We start from the raw sequence: 23,463 nt of genomic DNA, 5'->3' as shown, positions 1-23,463 counted from the left end.
AATATTGTTTTTGCATAGCTTCCTCGGGTTCCCATGTAACTTCCTCTATACTGTGTTTACACTGAAGAACTTTCACAAGTTCTATACGCTTATTTCTTAACTCTTTAATCTCTCAAGCTATAATTCTGATCAGTTCTTCATTGTATAATAAATCCGATTGTATTTCCACATCAATAGGATATATCACATGTGATGGATCAAATCGATAACGATGTAGCATCGAAACATGAAAAACATTATGTATCTTTTCAAGTTCAGACAGTAATGAGAGTTGATATGCAACTTGCCTTATTCTTTTAACAATTTCATATGGCCCAATGAATTGCGGACTTAACTTTCCTTTACGACCAAAACAAAGAATTTCTTCCAGGGTGATACTTTCAAGGATACACGGTCTCCGACCTGAAATTCTACTTCAGTACGTTTCAAATCCACGTATGATTTCTGTCTATCAGAAGCTGCTTTTAAACTGTTGTGAATCACTTTCACTTTTTCTTTGGTTTCACTAATCAATTCAACTCTGTGTCTCTTTTTCTCACTCAATTCTGTCCAGTATAACGGTGTTTGGTAATTGTAACTATATAATATTTCATATAAAGCCATCTTTATAATCTGATAATCATTACAGAAACTCCACCAATAGCAAGTGCTTTTCTTAGTTACCTTCAAATTTTAAAACACAAAACAAAACATAATTTCTAAGAATTTGAATCATCTGACCATCAGTTTGAGAATGAAATGCCATATTGGAATTCAATCTTATATTCAAAATTTACTGTAGCCTTCTACCATATCACAATATAAATCTCGGGTTCTCAAGATAATAGAGACTGACACACCGTATAATCTGAAAATCTCCAAAATATACCACCCAACAAGTCTATTAAAAGAGAAATGTGTACTTAGAGAAATGAATGTGCATACTTTTTAAACATTCGACAGTAACTTAGATAACATCTTTCTGTTTCAGTGGTAAGACCAATCCCAATACAGGACCCATCATATTACTAACTCATTTTTCTCTCTGATATCATCTCAGACTATAACAGTCCCGAAGACACATATCAATAGTTTATCTTGATGATACTTTAAACTTCAAAGTGTAGAGTCAAAAATATCTTGTTTTATACCAGTCAATCGATATAACTGTTTCAGATTATTAAACATCTTATGTTTCCTAGAAAATCAGGCTAACTACTACTATGAGCTTCATATCTCAATCGCTGTAAAATCTCTAGATTTCTCGGTACTTAAACTCTGTTTCATATCTTCTAGAATATGAACTCTTCATTCAAACTACCCGTCAATTTACCTATAAGCGTACAAGATTTATTTTTCAAATCTACGGATAACTCAAGTACACAAAATTTAAGTACCCTTCAAACGGATAACTCAACCAAAATAATCAAATGAATCAATTTCTCCTATCAATAATGCAGCTCAAAATAAAAAGGGGAAATCAATATAGTTCCGATAACAACCAATGTAAAATTACCATCTCTATAGATCCGGAATTTATATAACCATAGTGAATATAACTATATCCATTCCATAAATATGTTTCACATGTAACCATATAGAATCATAAGAAATCCGAGGTACTGTAATCCCGAATATAATAATATACTGAACTTTTTGGAGAAAACACCTATATAAAATGATAAATATCCCAATGATGTGCTAAAGGAAATCCAGAATTACAGCATCACTCATATGCACTGGATTCAATGGTAACAGAAGCAATATGATTTTCTTGTATATTCAACAGAACAATAACCAAGAAAAACAGAATACCAACATCATATATATTTTACAGTTGACTTCTATCAACACAAGGTAATAGAATACTGGAGAAAATAGAATAATGCCGATCATAACCCGAATAGCCCAACAAAGCTTTCATATATCAGTATATTTAGATAACATTTTTATATGATATTAATTTCATCTGAAGATATACAGTTTTACATACCTCTGAAGATAAATGAGCATGTAAAATACTCGAAAGAAATCAACGCAATATACTTTAACTATAATCGTTGCACTCAGCTATCATTACAATTCAATTATTACTTCACTATCCAGTCTTGTCATCACTATTCTCAGATTATCTCATCTATTATTTATAATCAATTCAGAAAAGATTTTAGAAATGCATCCTTTAATTAACATACCTGTATAATTTAGTCAACTAAAGTAAAATTTCTTCTTTAAAAGTAGCATTGCATAATCTGAATGATCTTTGAGAAATCTATCATCTGTTCCAGGAAAATCTTTATTTGTTAATCCATTATTATATCTGACTATGTTATAAATAATTTAATCCTTAAGCTCCTTGATTCCGTACTTGGGAACTTATTCAATCTAAATCTGATGAATTTCATTATAACTCTGTACCGATAAGGAGGTGAAGGTTGTAAAGGCTCATAATTTGACTCTCACATATATTCGTGCATAACATAACATTTATCAATAACATAATGTTATAAACTATTATTCATACCTTTATGAGTTTCAACTCATCACACATACATTTTACTCGATATTCACGTATCATAATCAGTACTATCAGAATTAGCTCGGTTGGAAGGCACATTTGTCTAATCAAAACCATTCTCATCAGAATCAGAAGATATCACACTATTACACGTTAAATATGGCATGTATAGCTAGACTCAAATACATTACGGTAGTCCTAGAACCGACTAAACCATAGCTCTAATACCATAAAATGTAACATCCTTTACCCGTATCTGACGTTGGGACAGGGTACGAGGCATTACCGGACTTAAACACTTACATTCATACAAAACTGAGCCATAAAATTTCGTTCAATTTAAAAACTTTTCAAACAAATCCATATTGTAACACCCCTATCCCGTAACCGTCGCTAGAATAGGTAAGGGCATTACCGGATTTATAACTCAAACCGGAACAGTAAGACTTTAACTTATCAATCGTCAACATCATTCAACACTAATCCAACATATCATGCTTAAAACAATTATATAAGCTTATACTACAGTGACCATTCCATGTAGTCACATATATATAAGCATCTAAATACCACTTAAAAATTAATCACATTTCAAAATTCTTATCAACTCATCCATAATTACATATCATTCAAACCAAAATACCAATTATAAATTTTAACACTAAATGCACACATCATATAATGCTTTCATATCAAACCAACTTTTCTCATATCAAGCCATATCACATAGCTTGATCATAATACTCAAAATTCATCTCACATTCATATAAACAAGTGACCATATAATCAACTTATTAACTAGCCTATACATGCCATATTACCCAATTTCAAAGAGTTCAGGAATACCAATTGCCTCCTGGATAGTGTGATTAAATCTTCGATGACTTCCAACCTGAGTGAGTATTCGAATCACTGTAAAATACAGAGAATAGATAGAGTTAGATAATAAGCTTAGTAAGCTCGCATAATTATCAGCACTATATAAAAGATTAAACATAAAGCTTGTCATTTTAAGCAATAAGATTGCTTTTAAACCAGCCTCACCTAATTCAATATTTATTTCCTTAACAGTCATGTAATTCATGTGTAATTTATCACATCTACCCACGTGTCATATAAATTTATCAATGTCACTTGCTTGTCAAGTGTACTATGTATACCTGTACTGATTTGTATCATCATTTCTATTCTCGCAGCATCATATTTATAGTTGAACCCTTGAGACCAATATCGAAAACTCTGTATCTTGCATACTAAATGCCATATATGTGACTAAACCATTTATATCACATATCACAAATACAATATCAATAACATAGAATTCACATAGCATTGGGTCGATTTATTTCATTACGTATAACCTGTAACACCTTTATATAACTGATAGTAGAATTATACCCGTATAAATATTAACTCATCAGTAACATCAATAATTCATAATTTGTAACAAATAATCGTTTTACTTACTTACCTAATTTTGAATAACAAATAAATTAGGTCATAGTTGACCATCCAACTCGTCTTACACATTCCGTACCACTTTGGCACCCAACTTTGTAAGCATCGAGCCTAAAGTAATACACCGGTATAAACCTGCAAGGAATAAGCTTGATAAAACTCACCAGCTCAAGGCCTGCTAGGCTTTTAGCCTGAATCATTCACTGGCACAAGGCCTGCTAGACCCAAGGTCTGATATTTATTCACTGGCAAGAAGCCTGCTAGGCACGAAGCCCGATCAAATTCTCTGACACATAGCCTGCTAGGCTAGAAACCCGAATATCATTTATTCACAATCAACTCAAGCACACTTTCATTCATACATTTTCCATTCAATTTCTCAATATCAAAACTTAATCCAAACAACTCAAACATTCCCATTCTATCCTTACTACATTCGGCTATAATTCATTTAGCCATATATCCAAAATTAACATTTTAAACAAATTGTTTTATTTTAACAAGAACATTTAAATTTCTTATAGACTTACTACATGGTATCATATATAGATATATATAATCATATCCTTTTACTCATCTAATTTGTACATCTATCATGCAACCTTCGTTACCATTATCAATCACACAGCTTTACGATCAATAACATTAACCCTATAGGTTTGATACTCACCTGCTCAAATTCAATTTTATAAATCATAAATACTTAAAAAAATTCAAGGCAAAAATACTTTCAACCATTCCCAATTACTCGAAAATTCGCACACTTAGTGCCAATAGTTATTCAGCATTATATATCGAATTCGCACACTTAGTGCTAGATACTTAAGCTTGCACACTTAGTGCTCAATAATCAGACCCGTACACTTAGTGCAATTTTTACATCTACCACCTTTTATACTCGCACCCTCTGTGCCTAAATTTAATTACTCACTATTCATCAATTCAAATTTATCAACTTTATTTGCATTCGGCAACCTCAACTTTTTTTTATATATATATACATTTCAATTTGGCACATATATGTATATATAATATTTAATTTAATCATCAACAAATATTTCCTTAGTAACTTACCACATACAAGGCATTTAATTTATCATATATTAAAGCTCAATTAACTCCAATATACATTTACTCAACCACAAAGTACTTCATTAATTTCAAACACAAGACCGAATATATATTATGGCATTCCATCGTCATGTAATATTAATATAATCAAGTACAAAGCCATTTAACATATCTACCATTACATACTTACAATTTGGCCGATTACCCATCATTTCATATATCATATAATTTTTTTAACCATACGAACTTACCTCGTGTATCCGTTGAGTATTCGTCTACTTTCCGATTTTTCCTCGATCAAAATCTTGAATTCGTTTGGCTTGATCTAAATTTAACCAAATTTAACTCAATTATTCACTAACATAATCAATTAAATACATATACAAGTATTTTGGCCATTTTGCAAAATAGCCATTATATTTCCATACTTTAACAATTTAGCCCTTAATGCATAATTATGCAAAAATGCACATGTATTTAGCCAAATTTTCTATAGTATTTAAACAGCCCATAATTTCATTTTATTCACATTTCTAACCACAAAAATTCTATCTTTTTCAATTTAATCCCAAATACTCAATTTCATCAAAAATCTCTTTATAAAACTTGTATATCTATAAACAACCATCAATAATTTAACAAGAAATATTCAAACAAACATGCACTCATTAATGGCACATTTCAAAAACACAACCAATTTCAAAAAATGAGGTACAGGTCAGTTAAACCGAGCTGCAACGAGTTCAAAAACATAGAAATCATTAAAAATGGATCAAAAACCGTAGCTAAATCCCTTAGAAAGCCATGGCCGAATGTTAAAGGTTCCAAAACCCTTTCTTTGTTTAATTATTCGGTTGAGGATGATGAAAGCATATTCAAAATATCATATGGCTTTATTTTATTAAGTATTATTCCATAATTTACCAAAATACCCATGTTTAATAACCAAATAAATAATGAAATTCAAGGTCCACTACCGTCCACTCAAATATGCAATCGTATAATTACCATGCAAGGACTCCCATTTATAAAGCCATTATCAAATAAGTCATTTTACTAATGGCACACATAGTTTTCATTTTACGTAATTTAATCATTTTTATCGAATTAACTATTTAATCGATAAAATTTCTTTACGAAACTTTCACACAGTAATACTACCACACTGTAAACATTATTAAAAATATAAAAATAATATTTTTACTCGGTTAAGGGGTCTCGAAACCACCTGTTCCGATTAGACTTGAAATTGGGCTGTTACAACTCTTCCCCCTTTAGAGATTTCCGTCCTCGAAATTCATACTGGTAAACAGGTTAGAATATTGTTTTTGCATAGCTTCCTCGGGTTCCCATGTAACTTCCTCTATACTGTGTTTACACTGAAGAACTTTCACAAGTTCTATACGCTTATTTCTTAACTCTTTAATCTCTCAAGCTATAATTCTGATCAGTTCTTCATTGTATAATAAATCCGATTGTATTTCCACATCAATAGGATATATCACATGTGATGGATCAAATCGATAACGATGTAGCATCGAAACATGAAAAACATTATGTATCTTTTCAAGTTCAGACAGTAATGAGAGTTGATATGAAACTTGCCTTATTCTTTTAACAATTTCATATGGCCCAATGAATTGCGGACTTAACTTTCCTTTACGACCAAAACGAAGAATTTCTTCCAGGGTGATACTTTCAAGGATACACGGTCTCCGACCTGAAATTCTACTTCTGTACGTTTCAAATCCACGTATGATTTCTGTCTATCAGAAGCTGCTTTTAAACTGTTGTGAATCACTTTCACTTTTTCTTTGGTTTCTCTAATCAATTCAACTCTGTGTCTCTTTTTCTCACTCAATTCTGTCCAGTATAACGGTGTTTGGTAATTGTAACTATATAATATTTCATATAAAGCCATCTTTATAATCTGATAACCATTACAGAAACTCCACCAATAGCAAGTGCTTTTCTTAGTTACCTTCAAATTTTAAAACACAAAAACAAAACATAATTTCTAAGAATTTGAATCATCTGACCATCAGTTTGAGAATGAAATGCCATATTGGAATTCAATCTTATATTCAAAATTTACTGTAGCCTTCTACCATATCACAATATAAATCTCGGGTTCTCAAGATAATAGAGACTGACACACCGTATAATCTGAAAATCTCCAAAATATACCACCCAACAAGTCTATTAAAAGAGAAATGTGTACTTAGAGAAATGAATGTGCATACTTTTTAAACATTCGACAGTAACTTAGATAACATCTTTCTGTTTCAGTGGTAAGACCAATCCCAATACAGGACCCATCATATTACTAACTCATTTTTCTCTCTGATATCATCTCAGACTATAACAGTCCCGAAGACACATATCAATAGTTTATCTTGATGATACTTTAAACTTCAAAGTGTAGAGTCAAAAATATCTTGTTTTATACCTGTCAATCGATATAACTGTTTCAGATTATTAAACATCTTATGTTTCCTAGAAAATCAGGCTAACTACTACTATGAGCTTCATATCTCAATCGCTGTAAAATCTCTAGATTTCTCGGTACTTAAACTCTGTTTCATATCTTCTAGAATATGAACTCTTCATTCAAACTACCCGTCAATTTACCTATAAGCGTACAAGATTTATTTTTCAAATCTACGGATAACTCAAGTACACAAAATTTAAGTACCCTTCAAACGGATAACTCAACCAAAATAATCAAATGAATCAATTTCTCCTATCAATAATGCAGCTCAAAATAAAAAGGGGAAATCAATATAGTTCCGATAACAACCAATGTAAAATTACCATCTCTATAGATCCGGAATTTATATAACCATAGTGAATATAACTATATCCATTCCATAAATATGTTTCACATGTAACCATATAGAATCATAAGAAATCCGAGGTACTGTAATCCCGAATATAATAATATACTGAACTTTTTGGAGAAAACACCTATATAAAATGATAAATATCCCAATGATGTGCTAAAGGAAATCCAGAATTACAGCATCACTCATATGCACTGGATTCAATGGTAACAGAAGCAATATGATTTTCTTGTATATTCAACAGAACAATAACCAAGAAAAACAGAATACCAACATCATATATATTTTACAGTTGACTTCTATCAACACAAGGTAATAGAATACTGGAGAAAATAGAATAATGCCGATCATAACCCGAATAGCCCAACAAAGCTTTCTTATATCAGTATATTTAGATAACATTTTTATATGATATTAATTTCATCTGAAGATATACAGTTTTACATACCTCTGAAGATAAATGAGCATGTAAAATACTCGAAAGAAATCAACGCAATATACTTTAACTATAATCGTTGCACTCAGCTATCATTACAATTCAATTATTACTTCACTATCCAGTCTTGTCATCACTATTCTAAGATTATCTCATCTATTATTTATAATCAATTCAGAAAAGATTTTAGAAATGCATCCTTTAATTAACATACCTGTATAATTTAGTCAACTAAAGTAAAATTTCTTCTTTAAAAGTAGCATTGCATAATCTGAATGATCTTTGAGAAATCTATCATCTGTTCCAGGACAATCTTTATTTGTTAATCCATTATTATATCTGACTATGTTATAAATAATTTAATCCTTAAGCTCCTTGATTCCGTACTTGGGAACTTATTCAATCTAAATCTGATGAATTTCATTATAACTCTGTACCGATAAGGAGGTGAAGGTTGTAAAGGCTCATAATTTGACTCTCACATATATTCGTGCATAACATAACATTTATCAATAACATAATGTTATAAACTATTATTCATACCTTTATGAGTTTCAACTCATCACACATACATTTTACTCGATATTCACGTATCATAATCAGTACTATCAGAATTAGCTCGGTTGGAAGGCACATTTGTCTAATCAAAACCATTCTCATCAGAATCAGAAGATATCACACTATTACACGTTAAATATGGCATGTATAGCTAGACTCAAATACATTACGGTAGTCCTAGAACCGACTAAACCATAGCTCTAATACCATAAAATGTAACATCCTTTACCCGTATCTGACGTTGGGACAGGGTACGAGGCATTACCGGACTTAAACACTTACATTCATACAAAACTGAGCCATAAAATTTCGTTCAATTTAAAAACTTTTCAAACAAATCCATATTGTAACACCCCTATCCCGTAACCGTCGCTAGAATAGGTAAGGGCATTACCGGATTTATAACTCAAACCGGAACAGTAAGACTTTAACTTATCAATCGTCAACATCATTCAACACTAATCCAACATATCATGCTTAAAACAATTATATAAGCTTATACTACAGTGACCATTCCATGTAGTCACATATATATAAGCATCTAAATACCACTTAAAATTAATCACATTTCAAAATTCTTATCAACTCATCCATAATTACATATCATTCAAACCAAAATACCAATTATAAATTTTAACACTAAATGCACACATCATATAATGCTTTCGTATCAAACCAACTTTTCTCATATCAAGCCATATCACATAGCTTGATCATAATACTCAAAATTCATCTCACATTCATATAAACAAGTGACCATATAATCAACTTATTAACTAGCCTATACATGCCATATTACCCAATTTCAAAGAGTTCAGGAATACCAATTGCCTCCTGGATAGTGTGATTAAATCTTCGATGACTTCCAACCTGAGTGAGTATTCGAATCACTGTAAAATACAGAGAATAGATAGAGTTAGATAATAAGCTTAGTAAGCTCGCATAATTATCAGCACTATATAAAAGATTAAACATAAAGCTTGTCATTTTAAGCAATAAGATTGCTTTTAAACCAGCCTCACCTAATTCAATATTTATTTCCTTAACAGTCATGTAATTCATGTGTAATTTATCACATCTACCGACGTGTCATATAAATTTATCAATGTCACTTGCTTGTCAAGTGTACTATGTATACCTGTACTGATTTGTATCATCATTTCTATTCTCGCAGCATCATATTTATAGTTGAACCCTTGAGACCAATATCGAAAACTCTGTATCTTGCATACTAAATGCCATATATGTGACTAAACCATTTATATCACATATCACAAATACAATATCAATAACATAGAATTCACATAGCATTGGGTCGATTTATTTCATTACGTATAACCTGTAACACCTTTATATAACTGATAGTAGAATTATACCCGTATAAATATTAACTCATCAGTAACATCAATAATTCATAATTTGTAACAAATAATCGTTTTACCTACTTACCTAATTTTGAATAACAAATAAATTAGGTCATAGTTGACCATCCAACTCATCTTACACATTCCGTACCACTTTGGCACCCAACTTTGTAAGCATCGAGCCTAAAGTAATACACCGGTATAAACCTGCAAGGAATAAGCTTGATAAAACTCACCAGCTCAAGGCCTGCTAGGCTTTTAGCCTGAATCATTCACTGGCACAAGGCCTGCTAGACCCAAGGTCTGATATTTATTCACTGGCAAGAAGCCTGCTAGGCACGAAGCCCGATCAAATTCTCTGACACATAGCCTGCTAGGCTAGAAACCAGAATATCATTTATTCATAATCAACTCAAGCACACTTTCATTCATACATTTTCCATTCAATTTCTCAATATCAAAACTTAATCCAAACAACTCAAACATTCCCATTCTATCCTTACTACATTCGGCTATAATTCATTTAGCCATATATCCAAAATTAACATTTTAAACAAATTGTTTTATTTTAACAAGAACATTTAAATTTCTTATAGACTTACTACATGGTATCATATATAGATATATATAATCATATCCTTTTACTCATCTAATTTGTACATCTATCATGCAACCTTCGTTACCATTATCAATCACACAGCTTTACGATCAATAACATTAACCCTATAGGTTTGATACTCACCTGCTCAAATTCAATTTTATAAATCATAAATACTTAAAAAAAATTCAAGGCAAAAATACTTTCAACCATTCCCAATTACTCGAAAATTCGCACACTTAGTGCCAATAGTTATTCAGCATTATATATCGAATTCGCACACTTAGTGCTAGATACTTAAGCTTGCACACTTAGTGCTCAATAATCAGACCCGTACACTTAGTGCAATTTTTACATCTACCACCTTTTATACTCGCACCCTCTGTGCCTAAATTTAATTACTCACTATTCATCAATTCAAATTTATCAACTTTATTTGCATTCGGCAACCTCAACTTTTTTTATATATATATACATTTCAATTTGGCACATATATGTATATATAATATTTAATTTAATCATCAACAAATATTTCCTTAGTAACTTACCACATACAAGGCATTTAATTTATCATATATTAAAGCTCAATTAACTCCAATATACATTTACTCAACCACAAAGTACTTCATTAATTTCAAACACAAGACCGAATATATATTATGGCATTCCATCGTCATGTAATATTAATATAATCAAGTACAAAGCCATTTAACATATCTACCATTACATACTTACAGTTTGGCCGATTACCCATCATTTCATATATCATATAATTTTTTTAACCATACGAACTTACCTCGTGTATCCGTTGAGTATTCGTCTACTTTCCGATTTTTCCTCGATCAAAATCTTGAATTCGTTTGGCTTGATCTAAATTTAACCAAATTTAACTCAATTATTCACTAACATAATCAATTAAATACATATACAAGTATTTTGGCCATTTTGCAAAATAGCCATTATATTTCCATACTTTAACAATTTAGCCCTTAATGCATAATTATGCAAAAATGCACATGTATTTAGCCAAATTTTCTATAGTATTTAAACAGCCCATAATTTCATTTTATTCACATTTCTAACCACAAAAATTCTATCTTTTTCAATTTAATCCCAAATACTCAATTTCATCAAAAATCTCTTTATAAAACTTGTATATCTATAAACAACCATCAATAATTTAACAAGAAATATTCAAACAAACATGCACTCATTAATGGCACATTTCAAAAACACAACCAATTTCAAAAAATGAGGTACAGGTCAGTTAAACCGAGCTGCAACGAGTTCAAAAACATAGAAATCATTAAAAATGGATCAAAAACCGTAGCTAAATCCCTTAGAAAGCCATGGCCGAATGTTAAAGGTTCCAAAACCCTTTCTTTGTTTAATTATTCGGTTGAGGATGATGAAAGCATATTCAAAATATCATATGGCTTTATTTTATTAAGTATTATTCCATAATTTACCAAAATACCCATGTTTAATAACCAAATAAATAATGAAATTCAAGGTCCACTACCGTCCACTCAAATATGCAATCGTATAATTACCATGCAAGGACTCCCATTTATAAAGCCATTATCAAATAAGTCATTTTACTAATGGCACACATAGTTTTCATTTTACGTAATTTAATCATTTTTATCGAATTAACTATTTAATCGATAAAATTTCTTTACGAAACTTTCACACAGTAATACTACCACACTGTAAACATTATTAAAAATATAAAAATAATATTTTTACTCAGTTAAGGGGTCCCGAAACCACCTTTTCTGATCAAACTCGAAATTGGGCTGTTACAATGTGAGTTGGCTTATTTTGGTTGATGTTGGTTATGTTATATGTATACAAATGACTTATGTTGTGTGATTAAGGTTGGAATCATGGTGCTTATTGATAATAGGTGATTTGAATGTCAATTGGTTAATAATTGGGAAGTTATGTGCTTGTGAATTGGTTAATGATGATGTCTATTTAGAAAGGTTTATTTAGTTTATTTGTATATGTGAAGTTGGTATGATTTGAATTAGTAAAACATAAGATAATAAGCATGTTAGTTGTTGATATTGAAATGGTATGTTTGGCATTGATTGTGGTTGACTTGGATGTACATTTGTGCCATGAATTAGTACCATTTGAGTTGTATGGGTATGCCTAAGTTTGCGAGGCAAATTGGCTTGGTAAATACCCTATTTTTGTCCACACGGGTAGAGACACGGGCGTGTGTCTCAGCCATGTGCGATCATGACCGTGTTACACTGCGTGTGTCCCCTAGTGTTGAATTTTGAAACTAAGTCAGTATGCTCCACACGGTCTCACACACGGGCGTGTGACTCAAACGTGTGGCATAAATTAATGTACCCTATAGGTTTGGCATAGCCTAGCACACGGCCTGGCACACAAACGTGTATGGTGATTTTTAGGGCATACGGACTAGCCACATGGGTGTGTGTGTTGGCCATGTGACCCAAGTCAGAGAGTTACACGGGGTTGAACACGGGCTGGAACACGGCCATGTGCTCGCATTTCAAATATCCACATGGCCTGTGACACGGGCGTGCTTGTTGGTCGTGTGACACAGTCAGTCGAGCCACACGAGCGTGTGTTGTAATATCCTGAATTAGGGCTTAATTAGAATAGTGGTTTCGTGACCACAAATTCGAGATAGAAATAATTATTTCATAATTATTTTGATGATTATGATATGATTGCATGATTGTGTGAAAATTTCGTGATGAAATTCTATGCCTAAAGTGCTTAAATTGAAAGTAGGGACTAAATCGAATTAGTTGCAAAACTTGCATTCTAGAAGTTTTTAGTATGAAATTGTTTTGGAATATTAATGAGGAGGTCTTAAATAGCAATTTGACCAATTTTAAGTTCATGGACAAAATTAGGACATGGAAGGAATTTTTGAAAAGTTTAGTAGTAAGGGTATTTTGGTCATTTAGTTATTAAAATGAATTAAAAACAAAATTAAAAGCCAATTTTTGTCCATCTTCTTCATTAGGTTTGTTTCAAGCTTCCAAGCTCCATAGTAAGTGATTCCAAGCCCCGTTTTTAATGTTCTTTACGTTTTTGGAATCCCGGAAGCTCGATTAAGCTTATGCTAGCAATAATTCAACCTAGGGTTTATATTTGGAAAAATACCCATAGGTGAAATTTGTGTATTTTGATGTTTTATGATAGAATATGGGGATTTAAATTATGTTAGACAACTTGTGCTACTCGGTTTTTAGTGAAAACGAGTAAAAGGGCTTAATCGGCAAAAATACCTAATAGTCACAAGTATATGTTAGAAAGAGAATTTGATGTTGCCATAGAAGGGAAAAGTGATCAGCATGTTATAAAACATAAGAATAAGGAATAAAGTTTAATTCCCGAGCCTAGGGGCAAAAGTGTAATTATGCAAAAGTTTAGGAACAAAAGTGTAATTTTTTCAAAGTTCATTTTAAATGCTGTTTTAATGAATGTATGTATTAAATAAGATTAATTTGGCATTATAGATCAAGAGAAACGAAATTCAAGTCGCGATCGAGGAAAAGAAAAGATTGTGGACTAAATTGCAAAATCTTTATATTTTGGTACCAAGGTAAGTTCATGTGTAAATAATGTAGTATAATTATTTTTAAGTTATTAATGTTAATTATATGATATGCTGATTTTTAATCGTGAAATATTATGCTTTGTGGTTAGTGTTGAGTAATATGCAAATTATGTTTACTACTTGATAAATATGAATTGCTACCGAGTATCGGTTCCGATATTCCATGGAAGACGGCAAATGTGAGATCGAGGGAAAAAGCCCGTTTGAACCTTAGGAATAGATTAGGATACAAGTGACATGTCACTAGGATGGTTGAGCATCCGAACTCGTTGAGTTGAGTCCGAGTTCACTTATGGATGCAAATGTTCGAACTCGTTGAGTTGAGTCCGAGTTCGTGAGATGTAACTAGGCATCCGAACTCGTTGAGTTGAGTCCGAGTTCATTTATGGATGCGACCGCCTGAGCTCGTTGAGTTGAGTCCGAGTTCACTTAGGGGCGGGTTACATGATTTCTTGATTACATATGTGGCACTTATGTGCAAATTATCCATGTATCCGAGTTAAATTCCGATGTGTTCGACGGGTGAAATTTCTAGTTTAATGGAAGAGCACTTAAGATATAAGTGACGTTTTGGGTTAGTGTTGTGAAATGGACACTTTGGACAGGTATGTTCTTAACCCTCGGGTTGAAAATATATACAACAACGATAAGGTGGTAAGATGATGAATGATGTTTAAAGATGTGATATATGTTTTGGTGGTACCATGCTAAAGTTGTTTGGTATATTTGTATTGTTATGTTACTTGTTATTTACATATGAACTTACTTAGCATTTATGCTTACTCCTTCCTTTTCATTCACTGTAGTTTTGAATAGGCCAGCTCGAGAATCGGGACAGGTCGAAGGTTCGATCACACTATCCAAAGGACTTTTATCTTGGTAAATGGCTTGTACAACTACTTAAGTATGGCATGTATAGCAATATACCTATTTTGTGTAAATAATTTTATGATATGGCCATGTTTGGTTGAGAAAATGTTTGATATTGATTAGTCATGGTGATGGCTAATTTAGATCATGTCTGATATCATGGAAGTTTAACAGGTTATCTAGTTCATAAAAATTCATGGAAAGATGAAACTTGCCTTAAAACAGAATATTGCTGTAGCAATGACATGAATTTGAAAAATCACTAAAAATAGTATAAATGGAATTAAATGATGAGAAAGTTATGAAATTGAAGCTTAATGAGTCTATTTTCATATGGATTAAAAAAACAGGAAAATAAATTATACTTTATGAGATATTTGAAGCCTTGTGAAACACGGCCAGAGTGATTTCTGGATCCTCTGTTTTGACTTTAAAAATTCATAATACACTGTAAAAAAAAATTAGAAGTCATTATTTATATTTAAAGATTCCTTATTTAGTCTAGTTTTAATAGAAACAAACCTCGTAGTCATTGAAATTCTTTATAGAGAGATATCTGATTCGTAATACACAGAGGTCAGAGCAGTCGAACCCTAAAACAGGGGAGACTTTAACTAATAAAATGTACTAATTTGCCCAACCAAAAATTCTAGAAAAAATTTAGTAAATAGATATATTAGTCTAGCTTTAGGAAAAATTTACGGATCTTGATTTCAAGTTTCGTAACTCGAGATATGATTTTTCTTGTAACTGTGATGCGGGTAGCTAGAAAGCTGTGAATGTAGAAACAAATGATTTGAAGTTCTTAATTTGATAAATTATGTTTGGTAACCCCTCAAGCTCGACTCTGACAACGGTTTTGGGTGTGGGGGCGTTACATTTAGTGGTATCAGAGCAGGTTTAGTCGGTTCTCGGACTACGTGTTTTATGTACAGATTTTGCTATACATGCCATATGTATGAATTATGATAGTGTGACGACTTCTGACCTTTTTAAATGATTTTTATATAGTAAATGAATCCTGATCCAGCTGTGGCAGATGAAGTAGAGAGTAATGCGCCAGCTCCGGCTGAAGGGGCAGCGCCAACTGAAAACCCACCTCCTACTGTTGGTTAGGGAGGAGGAGAAAGGGATCGGGAAACCTTTCTCCAAATGATGAGTGCATGGTACACTGAGTTCGTTCGTACGAACCCAAATGTACGACCTCCCCCACCTCCCCCAATTCCTCAACCTATGCCTCCAATGCCTCAAGGAGTGGATATGATAAAATTTCATAGAACCCCCGTTGATAGAATTCGTAAACAAGGGGCTGAAGAATTTAGAGCAAATATTGATGATGATGTAGAGAAAGCAGAGTTCTGGCTTGAAAATTCTATCCGGGTATTTGATGAATTATCTTGTACACCTGAAGAATGTTTGAAATGTGCTACATCTTTGTTGAGAGATTCAGCCTATAATTGGTGGAAGACTTTGATTTCGGTGGTACCGAAAGAGAGGGTAACCTGGGAATTCTTTCAAGAAGAGTTTCGGAAGAAATATATTAGTGAAAGGTTTATTGATCAGAAATGTAAAGAGTTTCTTGAGCTGAAGCAAGGTAATATGACAGTCTCAGAATATGAAAGAGACTTTGTTCGATTGAGTAAGTATGCTAGGAAATATGTTCCTACAGAAGCCAAGATGTGCCGACGATTTGAAGACGGGCTCAACGAAGACATTAAAGTATTTGTCGGGATCCTTGAACTGAAAGAAATGGTAGTCCTAGTTGATCGAGCTTGTAAGCCTGAAGAACTACTTAAAGAGAAGAGGAAGGTAGAGGCTGAGACACGAAATTGGAAGAAAAGGCCAATGAGTAAGGCACTTTCACAGCAACCCAGAAAGTCAAGAAATATGAATCCTCGTTCCCAAGTTTCAGCTGGGCAATCATATGGAAATTTTAAGAAGCAGAATGTGGGTCCTAAATCTCAGAATACTTCTGCAGCCAGTGTAGGGAACTGGAGATTTGTTAAACCCGAGTGCCAGCGGTGTGGTAGAAATCATTTTGGTCCATACAGAGCAAATGAATGTTTTCGATGTGGTTCTCCGGATCATTTTATTAGAGACTACCCAGAGAGAGCTGAGAAAGAAAAATTTCAGAGTGTAAAAGCTAGTGGTACAAACTCGAGGGGAAGGTATCCGAGAAAAGCTGGAAGTGAAACAAGCAGTAAGAATGTAGCCAGAGATGCAACAGTTAGATCTGAAGGAAGAGCTCCGGCTAGAACTTATGCTATTAAAGCACGTGAAGATGCTTCCTCACCCGATGTGATTATCGGTACATTTTCTCTTTATGATACTAATGTTATTGCTTTGATTGATCCTGGTTATACTCATTCATACGTATGCATTAAACTGGTGTCTAGTATGAATATTCCTATTGAGAACACAGAATTTATGATTAGAGTGTCGAATCCACTAGGCAAATGTGTGATAGTTGATAAAGTATGCAAGAAATGCCCTTTAATGATTCGGGGTCATTACTTTCCGGCCGACTTGATGTTGTTGCCGTTTGATGAATTTGATGTTATTTTGGGTACGGATTGGTTGACATTGCATGATGCTATAATAAATTGCAAAGAATAGGTTATAGAATTAAAGTGTGAAAGTGGTGAAATTCTACGGGTTGAGCCAGACAAATCAGAGGCATTATCTAGTATGATTTCTTCGATGTCGGCTCAGAGATATTTGAGAAAGGGTTATGAAGCTTATTTGGCGTATGTAATTAATACAAAAGAAGTTGAAAAGAAAGTTGAATCAGTGCCGGTTGTGTGTGAATTTGCGGACGTATTTCCAGAAGAATTGCTGGGTTTGCCTCCAGTCAGGGAAGTAGAATTTGGTATTGATTTAATACCGGGAACAGCTCCGATCTCGATTGCTCCATATAGAATGGCACCAACAGAGTTGAAAGAATTAAAGTCGCAGTTGCAAGAGTTGACTGATAAAGGCTTTGTGAGACCAAGTTTTTCACCTTGGGGTGCTCCCGTGTTTTTTGTGAAAAAGAAGGATGGTTCTATGAGATTATGTACTGATTACCGGCAGTTAAACAAGGTGACAATCAAAAACAAGTATCCATTACCGAGAATTGATGATTTTTTTGATCAGCTAAAAGGAGCGACATGGTTTTCAAAGATTGACTTGAGATCTGGGTATTATCAGCTGCAAGTGAAAGAGTCAGATGTGCCTAAAACTGCTTTTAAAACAAGGTACGATCATTATGAATTTTTAGTTATGCCATTCGGGTTGACAAATGCTCCTGCTGTGTTTATGGATTTAATGAATCGCATATTTCGGCCATACTTGGACATATTTGTTGTGGTGTTTATAGATGATATTTTAATTTATTCAAAAGATGAGACAGAGCATGCTGAGCATTTGAGGATAGTTTTGTAAACTTTGAGAGATAAGCAGTTGTATGCTAAGTTTAGTAAAAGTGAATTTTGGCTCCGGGAAGTTGGATTTTTGGGTCATATTGTTTCAGGTGATGGTATACGGGTTGATCCTAGTAAAATTTCAGCCATTGTTGATTGGAAACCACCGAAAAACGTAACTGAAGTTAGAAGTTTCTTGGGGCTAGCTGGGTATTATCGGCGGTTCATAAATGGATTTTCTATAATTGCTGCTCCTATGACTAGACTACTCCGAAAGGATGTTAAATTTGAATGGACGGAAGAATCTTAACAGAGTTTTGAAGAATTGAAAAGTTATTAACTGAAGCACCAGTGTTGATACAACCCGAATCAGGTAAAGAATTTGTGGTGTATAGTGATGCTTCTTTAAATGGTTTGGGATGTGTACTCATGCAAGAAGGAAAAGTGGTGGCTTATGCTTCGAGACAGTTAAAACCTCATGAGAAGAATTATCCTACTCACGATTTGGAATTGGCTGCGGTGGTATTTGCTTTGAAGATTTGGCGACATTATTTGTATGGTGAAAAGTGCCGAGTATATACCGATCACAAAAGTCTTAAATACTTGATGTCACAAAAAGACTTGAATTTGAGACAGCGAAGATGGTTGGAGTTATTAAAAGATTATGAGCTTGTTATTGATTATCATCCGGGAAAAGCGAATGTGGTTGCCAATGCTTTAAGTAGAAAGTTGTTGTTTGCTTTGAGAGTTATGAACACTCAGTTGAAAATTTCAGATGACCGTTCGATTCTAGCAGAGTTAAGAGCAAGACCGATTTTTCTACAAAAGATTTCTGAAGCTCAAAAAAAAATGATCAAGATTTACTAGCCAAAAGAAAACAGTGTGAAGCTGATACGGGATCAGATTTCAGAATCGGTTCTGATGGTTGTTTGATGTTTAAAAATCAGATTTGTGTACTGAAAAATGATGAGTTAATTCAAAAGATTTTGCATAAAGCACATAATGGTTGTTTAGCGGTTCATCCGGGCAGTACGAAGATGTATAATGACTTGAAGAAAATGTACTGGCAGAGTGGAATGAAAAGAGATATTTCTGAGTTTGTATCAAAGTGCTTAGTTTGCCAACAAGTGAAAGCTGAACACCAAGTACCTTCGGGATTACTCCAGCCTATTATGGTTCCTAAATGGAAATGGGATCCGATTACTATGGATTTTATATCAGGGTTGTCGTTAACTCCAGGGAAGAAAAATGCCATTTGGGCAATAGTTGACAGACTGACTAAATCGGCTCATTTTATTCCGGTACGTACAGATTATTCTCTTAATAAGTTGGCTGAATTGTATATCCGAGAGATTGTTAGACTTCATGGGATACCTTTTTCAATCATTTCGGATAGAGATCAGAGGTTTACCTCACGGTTTTGGCAAAAGTTGCAAGAAGCATTAGGTACAAAGTTAAATTTCAGCACTGCCTTTCATCCACAAACTGATGGACAATCAGAGAGAGTAATTCAGATTCTTGAAGACATGCTCAGATGTTGTGTATTGGAATTTCAAGGTAGTTGGGAAAAGTATTTACCGTTGGTAGAATTTGCTTATAATAATAGTTATCAGACAAGTTTGAAGATGGCACCTTATGAAGCATTATATGGTCGTAAATGTCGGACGCCATTTTATTGGACTGAACTCAAGGAAAATCAGATTTATGGAGTTGATTTAATAAAAGAAACCGAAGAAAAGGTGAAAGTGATTCAAGATTGTTTGAAAACTGCTTCACATAGACAGAAATCTTATGCAGATTTGAAACGAAAGGAAATGGAGTTTCAAGTTGGTGATAAGGTATTTTTGAAAGTGTCTCCATGGAAGAAAGTCCTTAGATTTGGACGAAAGGGCAAGTTAAGTCTGCGTTTTATTGGACCGTATGAAATAATTGAAAAAGTTGGACCTGTAGCATATCGGCTAGCATTACCACCCGAATTAGAGAAGATTCATGATGTGTTTCACGTATCTATGTTACGTCGGTATCGTTCGGATCCTTCACATATAATTTCACCGACAGAAATTGAACTGCGACCGAATATGACTTATGAAGAAGAACCGATTAAGATTTTAGCTCGAGAAGTCAAACAACTAAGAAATAAAAGTGTTGCACTTGTGAAAGTGTTGTGGCAAAAGCATGCGGTAGAAGAGACTACATGGGAACCTGAAGAAACTATGAAAAACCAATACCCACACATGTTTACCGGTAAGATTTTCGAGGACGAAAATCCTTAAAAGGGGGGAGAGTTGTAATATCCTGAATTAGGGCTTAATCGGAATAGTGGTTTCGTGACCACAAATTCGAGATAGAAATAATTATTTTATAATTATTTTGATGATTATGATATGATTGCATGATTGTGTGAAAATTTCGTGATGAAATTCTATGCCTAAAGTGCTTAAATTGAAAGTAGGGACTAAATCGAATTAGTTGCAAAACTTGCATTCTAGAAGTTTTTAGTATGAAATTGTTTTGGAATATTAATGAGGAGGTCTTAAATAGCAATTTGACCAATTTTAAGTTCATGGACAAAATTAGGACATGGAAGGAATTTTTGGAAAGTTTAGTAGTAAGGGTATTTTGGTCATTTAGTTATTAAAATGAATTAAAAACAAAATTAAAAGCCAATTTTTGTCCTTCTTCTTCATTAGGCCGAAATTTCAAGGGTTCTCCATAGCTAAGGTTTGTTTCAAGCTTCCAAGCTCCATAGTAAGTGATTCCAAGCCCCGTTTTTAATGTTCTTTACGTTTTTGGAATCCCGGAAGCTCGATTAAGCTTATGCTAGCAATAATTCAACCTAGGGTTTATATTTGGAAAAATACCCATAGGTGAAATTTGTGTATTTTGATGTTTTATGATAGAATATAGGGTTTTAAATAATGTTAGACAACTTGTGCTACTCGGTTTTTAGTGAAAACGAGTAAAAGGGCTTAATCGGCAAAAATACCTAATAGTCACAAGTATATGTTAGAAAGAGAATTTGATGTTGCCACAGAAGGGAAAAGTGATCAGCATGTTATAAAACATAAGAATAAGGAATAAAGTTTAATTCTAGAGCCTAGGGGCAAAAGTGTAATAATGCAAAAGTTTAGGGGCAAAAGTGTAATTTTTTAAAAGTTCATATTAAATGCTGTTTTGATGAATGTATGTATTAAATAAGATTAATTTGGCATTATAGATCAAGAAAAACGAAATTCAAGTCGCGATCGAGGAAAAGAAAAGATTGTGGACTAAATTGCAAAATCTTTATATTTTGGTACCAAGGTAAGTTCATGTGTAAATAATGTAGTATAAATGTTATTTTTAAGTTATTAATGTTAATTATATGATATGCTAATTTTTAATCGTGAAATATTATGCTTTGTGGTTAATGTTGAGTAATATGTATATTATGTTTACTACTTGATAAATATGAATTGCTACAGAGTATCGGTTCCGATATTCCATGGAAGACGGCAAATGTGAGATCGAGGGAAAAAGCCCGTTTGAACCTTAGGAATAGATTAGGATACAAGTGACATGTCACTAGGATGGTTGAGCATCCGAACTCGTTGAGTTGAGTCCGAGTTCACTTATGGATGCAAATGTCCGAACTCGTTGAGTTGAGTCCGAGTTCATTTATGGATGCGAGCGCCCGAGCTCGTTGAGTTGAGTCTGAGTTCACTTAGGGGCGGGTTACATGATTTCTTGATTACATATGTGGCACTTATGTGCAAATTATCCATGTATCTGAGTTATATTCCGATGTGTTCAACAGGTGAAATTTCTAGTTTAATGGAAGAGAACTTAAGATATAAGTGACGTTTTGGGTTAGTGTTGTGAAATGGACACTTTGGACAGGTATGTTCTTAACCCTCGGGTTGAAAATAGATACAACAACGATAAGGTGGTAAGATGATGAATGATGTTTAAAGATGTGATATATGTTTTGGTGGTACCATGCTAAAGTTGTTTGGTATATTTGTATTGTTATGTTACTTGTTATTTACATATGAACTTACTTAGCATTTATGCTTACTCCTTCCTTTTCATTCACTGTAGTTTTGAACAAGCCAGCTCGAGAATCGGGACGGGTCGAAGGTTCGATCACACTATCCAAAGGACTTTTATCTTGGTAAATGGCTTGTACAACTACTTAAGTATGGCATGTATAGCAATATACCTATTTTGTGTAAATAATTTTATGATATGGCCATGTTTGGTTGAGAAAATGTTTGATATTGATCAGTCATGGTGATGGCTAATTTAGATCATGTTTGATATCATGGAAGTTCAACAGGTTATCTAGTTCATAAAAATTCATGGAAAGATGAAACTTGCCTTAAAACAGAATATTGCTGCAGCAATGACATGAATTTGAAAAATCACTAAAAATAGTATAAATGGAATTAAATGATGAGCAAGTTATGAAATTGAAGCTTAATGAGTCTATTTTCATATGGATTAAAAAAAGCAGGCAAATAAATTATACTTTATGAGATATTTGAAACCTTGTGAAACAGGGCCAGAGTGATTTCTGGATCCTCTGTTCTGACTTTAAAAATTCATAATAAATTGTAAAAAAAAATTAGAAGTCATTCTTTATATTTAAAGATTCCTTATTTAGTCTAGTTCTAATAGATACAAACCTCGTCGTCATTTAAATTCTTTATAGAGAGATATCTAATTTGTAATACACAGAGGTCAGAGCAGTCGAACCCTGAAACAGGGGAGAC

This window comes from Gossypium hirsutum, chromosome A02 (genome assembly GCF_007990345.1).
Source record: "Gossypium hirsutum isolate 1008001.06 chromosome A02, Gossypium_hirsutum_v2.1, whole genome shotgun sequence".
In the NCBI taxonomy this organism is placed as follows: domain Eukaryota; kingdom Viridiplantae; phylum Streptophyta; class Magnoliopsida; order Malvales; family Malvaceae; genus Gossypium; species Gossypium hirsutum.
The sequence above is the reverse complement of the archived record's forward strand: the minus strand, read 5'-3'. Positions refer to the sequence as shown.